General features: G+C 35.5%; 1 long non-coding RNA gene across 1 annotated transcript in view; it reads left to right on the forward strand.

Annotated features, from left to right (window-relative positions):
• Positions 1-11,233, forward strand: part of LOC140511276 (uncharacterized) — a 52,617-nt gene extending 41,384 nt beyond the window's left edge. The window contains exon 4 of the long non-coding RNA XR_011969486.1: positions 7,302-11,233. This is a non-coding gene — a long non-coding RNA (uncharacterized lncRNA). The remainder of the gene's footprint in view (positions 1-7,301) is intronic.
• The last annotated feature ends 999 nt before the right edge of the window (positions 11,234-12,232 follow it).

Genomic DNA, 12,232 nt, shown 5'->3' on the forward strand with positions numbered 1-12,232 from the left:
TATCAGAATAGTAAAATAAGAATTGGGCCCCTCAAGCTCAATGGCAGATCCCTAGTTAGCAGATGCAACTGTTTTTCAAGCCAACTTCTGCTTCATTTAAAGAATTGCCCAGAATTCTGTATCTAGGCATCTCACATCTCTGACACTGAACGTAAAAGTAATGAAATCATAGGTTCATAAAATGTCTAGTGCCCTCTTTTTATGGATGAAAAAACTGAGGTCCCACAAGATGTAGCAATTTGCTCAAGGTCATATAACTACTGGTGGTAGAGTCAGAATTATTATTAAGGATAATAATAATTCTTCATATTTCTAAAGGGCTTTAAGGTTTGGTGAGCATATTCTGGCCTTCTTAGCCCCTAGTCCACTGCCTCTGTCCTCTGTCTCATACTCTCTGTCTAAGTAGTCTGAAATTTCTGGTTTCAGATCATTTCCTTATGACAACTCAATGAAGCAGACTCTTCAGTTCTTACATGAAAGATGAGGAAACTGACTAGAAGATGTTGAGTTCCTTGCCCAAGGTCACATAGCTATTAAGTATCAGTGGGAGGGCTCCAGGCAGGCCCTCTGACTCTATGCATGAAGCAATGGTCATTCCTTAACACTACATGACCGGTCACACAAATGACAGATCTTTCTGGGCTTTCAATTGCTATTGAAATAGGAAATATCAAGAGATGGAACCTCTCCCTTGCTAGATGTATGAAATTCTTTCCATGACGATTGTGCTTAAGGAGTGGATCTATATTAATAAAAACTCTATTTCCATTTATTCAATTTGCTAACTATTTTAGATCTTTGCCCTCTAATATGTGTGTAAGCTGGGCTTATTTGTGACCTTTTATATTTTCATCTTAAGCGGCATCACCTGACCTTGAATTTAAATGGTTCCTTCTCTTTTGCCTTCATTTGCAGATTGTTGAATAAGACAGTTAGGTGGCATAGTGTTGCCTTCTTCAGAAATTTACTAGGTTTGTGGCCCTTGGCAAATCAGTTTGCTCATCTATAAAATTTGGGTAACAATAACATCTACCTACTTTACAAGGTAATTTTGAGGACCAAATCAAATGAGAACTGGTGACTTTGGAAATCTTAAAGTACTTATATGACTATTAAGTACTTTTAAGGTCAGTGTCCTACAGGTGGAGCAGTTTTGATGTATGGTAAATATATATTTTCCTTCCTCTGTGCACTTTGCACGCACTCTTTTGTGTGTGTATGTCATTCCTAGGACAAAAATGGGGTAATTTTTTCTGCAACATCTAGTGAAAAACAGGTATATGCTACTATCATCTGTTACAGCAAAAATCCACAAAGTGATTGTCCAGATAGTAAAATTTGGAGTAATTCCCCTTCATCAAGTTTAGGTTTTTAGGTGCTTAATGATGCCTTGAACAAAGCTACTAGAGAAAGAAATGTTTATTTATTAAATTTTCAGTTGAAATGCTTTGTTGCTACCAAAGCAGAGACTTTAGAAGTACCTCTGCTGGGTAAACCTTGTTTTGTTCTGTTTTGCTTTATTGCTCTTCACAGATAATTGCTTTTTTACCCCTTTGCTAATTGAAGGTTTGTGGCAGCCCTGCATCAAGCACGTCTATTGGTGTCACTTTTTGAACAGCATGTACTCACCTTGTGTCTCTGTCACACTTTGGTAATTGTCACAATATTTCAAATTTTTTCACTTTCATTATATCTGGTATGGTGATCTGTGATCAGTGATCTTTGATGTTATTATTGTAATACTGTTTTGGGGCACCCAAATGAGACAGTTATCTTAATGGATAAATGTTGTATGTTCTGACTGCTCTACCTACCAGCTGTTCCCTCAGCTCTCTCCCTCTCCTCAGGCCTCCCTATACCCTGAGACACAACAATATCGAAATTAGACCAGTTAGTAGCCCTATAGGGGGCTCTATGTGTTCAAATTAAAGCAAGAGGCAATCGATGTGACAAACTTCATTGTCTTATTTTAAGAAACTGTTACAGCCACCCCAACCTTCAGCCACCACACCTCTGATCCTTCAGCAGCCATCAACATCTAGGCAAGACCCTCCATTGGCAAAAAGATTATGACTTACTGAAGGCTCAGATGATGGTTAGCAATTTTTAGCAATAAAATACTTTCAATTAATGTATATACGTTATTTTAGACATAATACTATTGCACACTTAATATACAGTATAATAGAAACATAACTTTTATATGCACTGGGAAACCAAAAAATTCATGTGAATTACTTTACTGAGATATTCACTTTATTGTGGTGTTCTGGAACTAAATCCACAATATCTCTGAGGTGTTTCTGTAGTTAAGTCTCTTCCTCCCCGCTCACTCCCTACCCCCAGCCAGGGTAGAAGAATTAGTGAAAAAAAGCTCTGTAAAACTTTTGACTCAGCTTGAGTTTAGTGAGATGATTAAAGACAAATTTTCTTTTATTCAAGGAAGTCATTCATAGCTATGGGAAAACTTTTCTTGGTCTGAAAACAGACTATCTTTTTTATAGGAAGACGAAAACTACTTACTTTGACAAAGCACTGGAGCTAGAGAGCCTACTTGCCCAACTAGCAATTCTTCAGGAAAAGAGAAAATGTTCTTGAAGTTGAATTTATGTCATGACAGACAGTCAGAATAGCAAACGATGGTCTTGGACAGACTGAGATCACCTCTGCACAGCCTAGGAAGAGAGTTACATCCTATTTTTAAAGCTATTCAGAGAAGGAGAGCTTGTAGATTACCATACCTGAGCCATGCATTCTTGTATTTTCTACATCCAAGCAGTCATAAATTCTGATGAATGGCTAGGCAATACTATCTTTTCTTCTATTTCACAAATAAAGGAACAAGTTCTGCAATCATGATCACCCAGCCTTTCACCACTAAATCTTCTGGTGTACCCCCACTGCCTAGACTTCCTATATCTAATAGGCTCAGGAAAGGATATTTATTCATTTTAGTAAAGGGCCTGCCTAAGCATTAAACTGAGGCCTTTCTTAATTCCCTCAGCTGTTAGTGCTCTATTATTTTTTATCCTTTGAAGTAAGGTAAGCTGCTTGAAGGAAGGCACTATTTAATTTGTTTTTGCATCTCCCAGTGCCTTAATTCGTCCTTCACACATTGCAAACAGTAGGTACTTGCTTGAAAATGCCAACTGTGGATCATTTTCCATGCAGTATAAACAGAATTTATTCTTAAACTCAGTGTGAGAGCAGAGACAGAAAATGAGATGCCCAACTCTCAAAGTAATAACTAGTTTGGATGCTTCTACTAACATCCTTCCAGACTGGTCACCTGGAGCCACATAATTCCCACCTCCAAGCTCAGCCCCACCTCAGATCTTGAGACCAAACTAAGCCTGGACAAGAAAAACCCTAGGATTCCATGGACCCAAGTGGCTCAGAAGTAAGGCAATGTTGTTCATCCCCTATGTTTGTATTTTGACTGATGCCCTGGTTACTCAGGGACTTGGAAGCAGCTTTATTTGTTTGTCTTCCCTAGGACTAGAATGCCGTTGTTATTGTCGCTCAGTCATTATTCGGTTGTGTTCAACTCTGTGACCCAATTTGGGTTTTTTCTTGGCAAAGGTCCTGGAGTGTTTTACCATTTCCTTCTGCATCTCATTTTTATAGATGAGGAAACTGAAACAAAGAGGATTAAGTGACTTGCCCAGGGTCACACAAGCTAGTAAGTGTTTGAAGATGAGTGTTCTTGACTTCAGGCCAGGCACTCTATCCACTGTACCACCTAGCTTCCCAGGACTAGAATACCATCCCTGAAACATAGCCTTTTCCTTGGGGTCTCTGTCCCATATTGCTTTATCTCCCCAGTGTCCATTATATTCTTGCCTCTATCTCCATCTAATGCTGCTGTCAGTTCTACCCAATTTATCATCCTTGTCTTATTGTTGAATATTAATCTTTTATCATAACTTACCTATGAAAATAACGGAGACTTCTAAGAAGAATGAAAATATATTTATTTTTAATGCATGAATTATGTCCTCAATTCTTTATTTCAAAAGACTTAAAAGGAGAAAATATCTTCATTAAGGAATATAGGCAAGTCAGTTTAGTCTCCTTCGTTCTCAATTTTTTCATCCATAAAATGGGCATTTCATTTTATTTTTTACGTTAAAGACAGTATTGCAGTTATATAGAAAACTGACCTGAGTCAGGACCCAGGTTCAAGATGCATCACTGGTTATGTGATCATGAGTAGGTCACTTAATTTCTCAGTTGACCTGGAAATACTATAAAACTCTAAAGTACAGCGCAAATATAGATTTGTATTGGTAGAGGGAGTTTCCTTACGAGGAGTTCCTCATAATATTGAAATCAAAGATCTGATTTTAAAATGAGGATGATAATTATAAAACATCGATTTCATAGTACTGTTGGTGGGGAAAGCATTTTGTACATTATAAAGTTTTGGAAGAATTTAAATTGTGCTTAGCTCAATCCTCAAGGAGCTATGCTTTTGTGGGTTTAGGTTCTCCTTCCACTGGTACAGATGGCAACTTCATTCCATTTCAGTAGATCCCTTCACATATTGGCATGAGCAAAAAAGTTTGTCTCCCTACAGCAAAATTATTGATACTAAGTCTCCTAGCCAGGCTGTTGCTTGATTGAAAGATACACTGTATCATTGGGTCATTCCAACATTGTAAAACCTGCTTGGGTTTGGACTCTACTTTTAAGGATGTATGATCACATCTATCCCATGATGAAGCATTGTAGGACTTTAATTTTGTTATTATAATAACAGAAGAAAATCCACTTAAAGAGAGAAGATGTAGAGATGTTACTGGGCACCTGAGCTGAGTGAATTGCTAAAGCTGAGCTCCAAATTTAGCTTTGGGCTTCCTGGCAGCAAAGGCCAAACAACCACAAAAATCAGCATTGAATTACAGAGTTTTGATTGTCTGAAGAAAAAAAAAAGACACAAGTTTATCTGGTGAAACAAAGAAAAGGCAAGTAGGAAGTGGGTGTGTTGAAAATAAAACATATGCCATGAATTTTTGCCTGAAAAATTAACTTTCTTATTTTGGAAAAGGAGGCTATTATCTTATTGAATATTGTTTTCTGTTCTGAGAAATATTGTATCCTTATCACCCCTAAAGAGATCACGCATACAAAAAAATAAAATTTTATTTCGTCAATATTCTAATGCTTTTTTTCTTTGTCTTCTGCTTGCATTTGGGCAAAAATAGAACAGAATACTGTTATTGAATGGTTTGTGCTTTAGAGAGACTTTTGTGCTTGATAAGATTAAAATTCTAAAATTTAGATAAATTAGCCATTATGGAAATAATCACTTGAGGCGAGAAAATATCCCATTATTACTAATTATGTGTCCTTAACAATTGAATTCTGTTATTCTTCTTCCACTTAACAAAACATTTATTAATTAGCTCTTTAGCATCTGGCACTGTTAGGTGCTCTGGAATATGCAAAGGAAGGAGAGTCCATAATTCCTACTCTTTGAAGAAATTAAGATAGGTGTTGGATACCATTAAAATAATGTTTCAAATATATTTAATTGACTGACTCATGTTTCTCATCAGAGAAGGTTGGTCATGGTAAATTCTTATGTAAAAAGACTATCTACTAATGATGGGGTTGATGCCATCTGAGACAGATAGGGAATATAGTAGGTAGAATGCCCGACTTTGGAGTTAAGAAAATCAGAGTTTAAGTCTTGAGTTGGGAACTAACTAAAGGACTCTGGTAAACCACTTGAGCCCTTGGTGTCTCAGTTTCCTCACCTATAAAATACAGTTGGACTTAATGGTCTCTGAAGTTCTTTCCTGCTTTAAAAATATGATCTTATGATCCTAAACATGATGGAATTAGTTATCTAAATATTAGTGCACACTGGACTGACAGAAATAAAGCATGTTTGATGACATATGTGTCTCTATTTTATATCCTATATCTTTGCTGAATTCATTGTTACAATTAATTTTAGTTGATGCTTTAGAGTTTCTAAGGAAACCATCATATCAGTGATCCTCTTCTTACAGGTTGATAAATTTATTTTTCTGATATTGAATTATTTAAACAATCTATTTCTTCTCTTGTTAACTTGAGTATTATATATTTTTAAAGTTTTCATACATTTCCTTTAAGTTGTCAATTTCATTAGACTATGATTGGGGAAAGGAGCTTGTGATAATTTCTTTTATTGCTTTTTCAATTATTATTACTTCTTTTTCACTTTTGATATGAAAAATTAAGCTTTTCTTTCCTTTAAAAATAATATAAGCTAACCAATCTTAGTTAATCAATTAGCTAATCTATTTTATTAGTATTTTTTAAAATCCAGCTCCTACCTTTATTAATAATTCATTTTTTGCCTTTAATTATTCTTAATCTCATTTTTGATTTTCAGAATTTTAACTTTGTTTCAAAGAATCAAGTTAGACTAATTCTGACCATTTCACCATGAATGCTTGGAAATCCTCTATTTCATCAGAGCTCTATTTTTTTCCATCTATAGTACTATATTTAGTTTTGCCAACTAGATCATTCATAATTGGAAGCCTTTATCTTTTGCCTTTTGGTGTATTGTATCCTAAGTTCTTCTTTTCTTTGGAGTGACCCTTGTTAAGACTTTCATGATCCTGAATGTGCCTTCTTGGTACTTGAAGTCTTTCTTTTTGATTGCTTATATTATTTTTTCTTTGACTTGGAATCTGAATTTTGTCTATGATATTATTAGGAACTTTTATTTTGGGGTTCCTTTGAGGAGGTTACCAGTAGAATTTTTTATATTTTCATTCTGCAATCTGATTCTAGGAGTTCTGGGTAGTTTTCTTTCATGATTTCTTGAAATATGATATTTATGCTTTTCCTCCCTCCCTCCCTCCCTTCCTTCCTTTTTTCCTCCCTCCCTCCCTCCCTCACTTCCTTCTTTCCTTCCTTCCTTCCTTCCTTCCTTCTTTCCTTCCTTCCTTCCTTCCTTCCTTCCTTCCTTCCTTCCTTCCTTCCTTCCTTCCTTCCTTCCTTCCTTCCTTCTTTCCTTCCTTCCTTCCTTCCTTCCTTCCTTCCTTCCTTCCTTCCTTCCTTCCTTCCTTCCTTCCTTCCTTCCTTCCTTCCTTCCTTCCTTCTTTCCTTCCTTCCTTTCTTCCTTCTTTCCTTCCTTCCTCTCTTTTCCCCTCCCTTCCTTCTTTGCTTCTTTCTTTTCCTTCTATAAAACACTTTGTAATCCTTAAAGTGCTGTGTAAATGGTTGCTATTTTTGTTATTATTATTCCATGATCTTCAGTCATATAATAACAAATACATTCTTGTTCTTGGTTTCAGGGAGAAGACTGGGGCCACTGACAACATCTTAAAGTTTTACAAAGGCAATATCACTTGCTACTCTCTCCCAATTCAATTCTGGGCCCAATTCATTGGATACATCTTAGAATTTTAGTGCAAGTTTGTTGCGACTGTTGTAATAACACAATCTTTTAAGAATCAAGTTTGCAGTTGACCAAAAGGTCAATGGAGAGATGTATGGTGGGCATCAGTAGGTTGTAGTATATTACAAATGACAAAAAGCAGCATAGGTTATCATTAAAGAGCTATTCATCCAAGGTAAGTGAGTGAGACATGTAGTAAGAGTAAAGAGTAATAGAAGAACCTCTTCTGTTTTGCATGGGTACCTTCAGAATGTTAAGAGATCTGGAAGAAGTCCCCTTGAATGTTGGCCTCTTGCGGAGAATTTTCTAGATGATACAAATAAGAGTTACATGGGATAAGAAAACATATATTGTAATCTGAACCATAGGTTGAAGTACATTAATGAGATCATGAATCCATTGAAATATCAAAATATTGTTGGATGAAAGAGAAAAATGAACCTAGCACTATTCTAGGCACTCTGGAGGCTGCAGAAGAATTAAAGGAGATGATCCTCAAATGGATCCTCAGTGGATTTTTTTTAAAAGGCAACCAGGAATGCAGATAGAATTGTTTTTTAAAAAAGTTTTATATTTGAGTGTTTTCAGATTTTATGAATAAACCATTGCACATTCATCTTGCCAAGAATAAATAAAATTAGGGGAAGCAAACATGATAGCACTTATTATAAGTAAGCATGTAATCCCAGAAATACTATTTTAAGAGAATTCCAAAACTCTGCTTGTCATCATAAAATCCTAGAATGAAAGTATTGTGTGAATCCAGTTGGCTGGTTTTCCTTGTTCTTGTGTTAGTTTTCAGATTTCCTAATATATTGAAAATAAATTCCGTATCTGGAATTGGTTGGGGTCCTTCCTAAAACACTGGCTTGAGGATTGTATTAAAAAAGTCATACTTATGATCAGGTTATTTACTTATCTTCTCCCCCTTCCCCTAAATGGGTTGCTGTTAAGAACAACTCTTCTTTCTGACTTCAGTGCCTGGCTTTTGTCTTTTGACAATATTTTCACAACAAAAACATCTGGATAGGACAAATGCTATTCCACAAGAAGCATCAGAATGATTACCTCGATAGAACCAGTAACTGACTTGTGTTTGTCTTGGCTTTGCCTTCCAAATGGATCAAAGTAATAAATTTTACAGAGATAAGCAGATAAACTAGCTCTTCTTTCTAAAGTCCAGCTGTAATAGCACAATGAAACAAGTTTCACAGTCTTTGCTAACAAACAAAATGCATCAAAATGAAGATGGACCCAAACAGAAGAAAAGTCCTATGGTTCCTGTACTCTTCTGCCACCATTTGGTTAGGAATGTGAACTGGTCCTAGTTCCAAAGGACTCATCCAAGCTAATAGAAAAAGTTTCCAACTAGAGCAGAGAAGACATTTCAAAAAGTTCCCTTGCAAAACATAAGGAGGTGTTTGGCCATTTGGAGACAAAGCAAAACTTGAGCATCTGTCAAATACAATGGTTTGCAAACATATTCCAGATAAAATCCTAAATCCAAAGGAAATACAATGAGCATGTTGCGTGATTTCCCAACCCAGACACTAATGCATTCAAAGAGACAAAAGTGGTTTAGCAATAAGAAAATAAGAGTCCAAGCAAGTAATACTAGGTGGAATCTATATTGGGTCTCCTTAGCATTTAATGGAGGTATTTCTTAACTTGGCCCACCTAACATTCTAATGAATGTCAACCTATCCTTCATCCCTCTAAAATATCAGCCTGAAAAACTAATGTTTCACTAATTATCAACAACAGCAATGACTAACTTTACAGAGTGCTTTATGTTTTTAATAATAATAATTTACCTTTGTATAATTTTGATAACCACAACACATTTATATAGTGTTTATAGTTCTAGCACATCACATGGAACCCAGAGCACTCAACTTGCAATTATAAGACTTGAATTCAAATTTTGGTTGTACCACTTGCTAGCTTTCTGTCCTTGGGAAAGTAATGGAATTCCTCTTCATCTGTAAAAGGAGGGAGTTAGGCTAGCTGCCCTTCAAAGTGATTTCCACATCTAGATCTATGACCGTGTACCTATGGTGTGAAGGCTGTCTTTGGATGTAGATGATGGCATTGCACTTGGTTGCATTCAAATCATAGTTCAGTTACTAGTGTACCTTTGAAAAAATTATTTCCCCTCTTGGTTTCAAAGTTCTCTTTTGCCCTATGAAGGGGTTGAAGTATAAGAAATAGCTCTAAATTCTTTGAAGCAACTACTACTACTTTGCAGATGAGGAAACTCAGATTCAGAGTAAGTAATTCGCCCATAATCACATAGCTAGTTAATAGTAGGCTTCTGAGGTTACTTTTCTCACTGTCTTAGTTACATGAGAAGGTACTTATTTTGCTGCATCTAAATTTGTCATTTCCATTTTTAACAACACACTTCAAAGTTAAAAAATGGACATGGCATGAAAGTCAAACGGTGTCTCCCTCAGGGTTGGAAGAAGACATATATGTGCCTTAGGCAAGGATTGATAATTGTGCCCCCACGGAGTAATGATCAAAACTACTTGGTACTGATTTAAAAATAGAAAATAAATTGATGGAACATACTAGATAAGCACAAATCAGAAGCAATCCAAAGCAGCAGACCAATGTCTGATAAACTCAATGACATACCTAAGAAATTTACTGAGGGCAGGAATCCCTATTTAAGGAAGACTGTTGAAAAATCAAACTGGAAAGCAATTTTAAGAGGCTTAGATCAATAACATACCATACATCATAATAAACTCTAAATACAAGTACAATACAAATATAAAAGGTCACAACACTAAAAAAAAATAGAGGACAAAAGAAGTAACATTCCCAACTGTGGCTAGAATGAGAATTTTCAACTAGCTAAAATATCCATCATTGTAAAAAACAAAAGTAGATAATTTCAATGACATAAAATTAGTAAGCCTTTGTACAAAGTCAATGAAGCTAGTATAAGAATAAAAACAGCTGAGTGAGAAAAAAATCCTAGATGTCAGTAATAAGTTTAATATTCAAAACAAAATTGATCCAAACATATAAGAACCATCTCTCAATGAATAGTCAAAGTAGTCAAATAATATGAATATTAAAAAATTTTTTTTGCAAACAATTACTAATCAGATAAATGCACATGAAAGCAAATCATGTCAAATCCTGATGTTTCATCTCACACCCTGAAAATTGGCAGAGTAACTATCAATGTTATTGCAGTTATGAGAAGACAAGCTCACTAATACATTTTTGATAAGAGTGGTAATTTGGTCCCTCCATTCTTAATAATAATTTGGAATTATGGAAGAACTGTGACTAGCCTATTAATATGCTGTTAACTAGTAATTCCATACTGACTATATGTCCCAAAGAGGTTAAAGACAGTATCATATTTCTAATATAGCCAAAATATTCATGTCATCTTTTGGCTTAGCACTCAAAAACAAAGTGGCTCCCCGTAGATTGACGAATGGCTGACAAAATGTAATATATGAATGTAATAGAATATAATTATGTCATAAGAGGTAGTATGTTATAGTTGGATTTTATGCTAGACTCTCTCATGTCCCTCTCTCTTATTGAAGGGTGGAGACTTGTCCTCAGATTTCCATTTAAGGAAGGAGCTCTCATTTCTCACCAGGCTGTATTCTATACTTCTCCATTATACCCTCATGCTGGATACTTGTTTTTCCCCTTATTCTCCTAACTGCTAAAAACTTCCCATCCTCCCCAACTACTTTGTTGTTCAACTTTTTATTGGTTTGTATTTGTGTCTTCATATTTATTCTCTATGTTAATATATTTTATCCTCATAGGGATATAATTTCCTTATGAGTTAAGAAGTAAGAATTATTGTTTTTTAGAACTATTGCTTTTAATTTTAATATTTTTATATTTTCAGCTCCTAGAACAGTACAGGCTATATAATAGGCTCATAATAACTGCTTATTGACTGACGAATTGAAGAAATGAGATATAGAAATCTAGTAGCAATCTGTTGCAAAAATCTAAGTATATGATGAAGGGTATGAAACAGTGCAATGAAGACAGGGAGACAGGAAAAGTTATAAGAGGCATTTTGAAGGAAATATCAACATTTGGTGACTGACTGGATTTGGCAATTGAAGGAGAAGAATGAGTTGGAGGTTTCAAACTTTGGTAGCTCAGGGGGTAGCCATATTGGTTTAAATGAGAAAACTGGGGAGAGGAGATAGTTTTCAGGAATGAGAAGGAACTTCATTTTAGGTAAAATAGGTTTACAGGGACAATGGAAAGTTCCAGTGAAAAGGTCCAATAAACAGCAGGATTGGGATTTGGGTCAAAGGACTGGATTAGATATAAGCATTTTGAATTCTCAGCAAAGAGGTGAAAGTTGAAGTCCAGAAAATGGATATGCTTCTTGTGGGGAAGAAAGTACACAGAAAGGACAGAAAAGGCTGGGGGAATACTCAATGAGTGGGACATAGAAGAGTAACACACAGAAGAAATAGAGGAGAGAATTTAGGAGTACCGTGATAATTTAGTATTATGGAACTCAAATGAGGAGATGGTTAGGTCAAGGAGAATTAACATGGACCACAGAATATGGCAGTAAATATAAAATCTTGGAGTTGTAATGGAATTTAGAGACAATAATAAGAAGAAGAATGCTTATATACAGAGCCTGAAGGTTTTCAAAGAATCTTGAATCACCTTGTGAGTTAGGTAGTATAAGCATTATTATCCCCATTTTGCAGATGAGGGAAACCAAAGCCCTTTGACTTACAAAAATAGGTTAAGAAATCCTTCATCTAATTCCACCTTCTTTTTATACATGAGGACATTGTTGCATAGAAA

The sequence above is a fragment of the Notamacropus eugenii genome, chromosome 6, assembly GCF_028372415.1.
Source record: "Notamacropus eugenii isolate mMacEug1 chromosome 6, mMacEug1.pri_v2, whole genome shotgun sequence".
Classification (NCBI taxonomy): Eukaryota; Metazoa; Chordata; class Mammalia; order Diprotodontia; family Macropodidae; genus Notamacropus; species Notamacropus eugenii.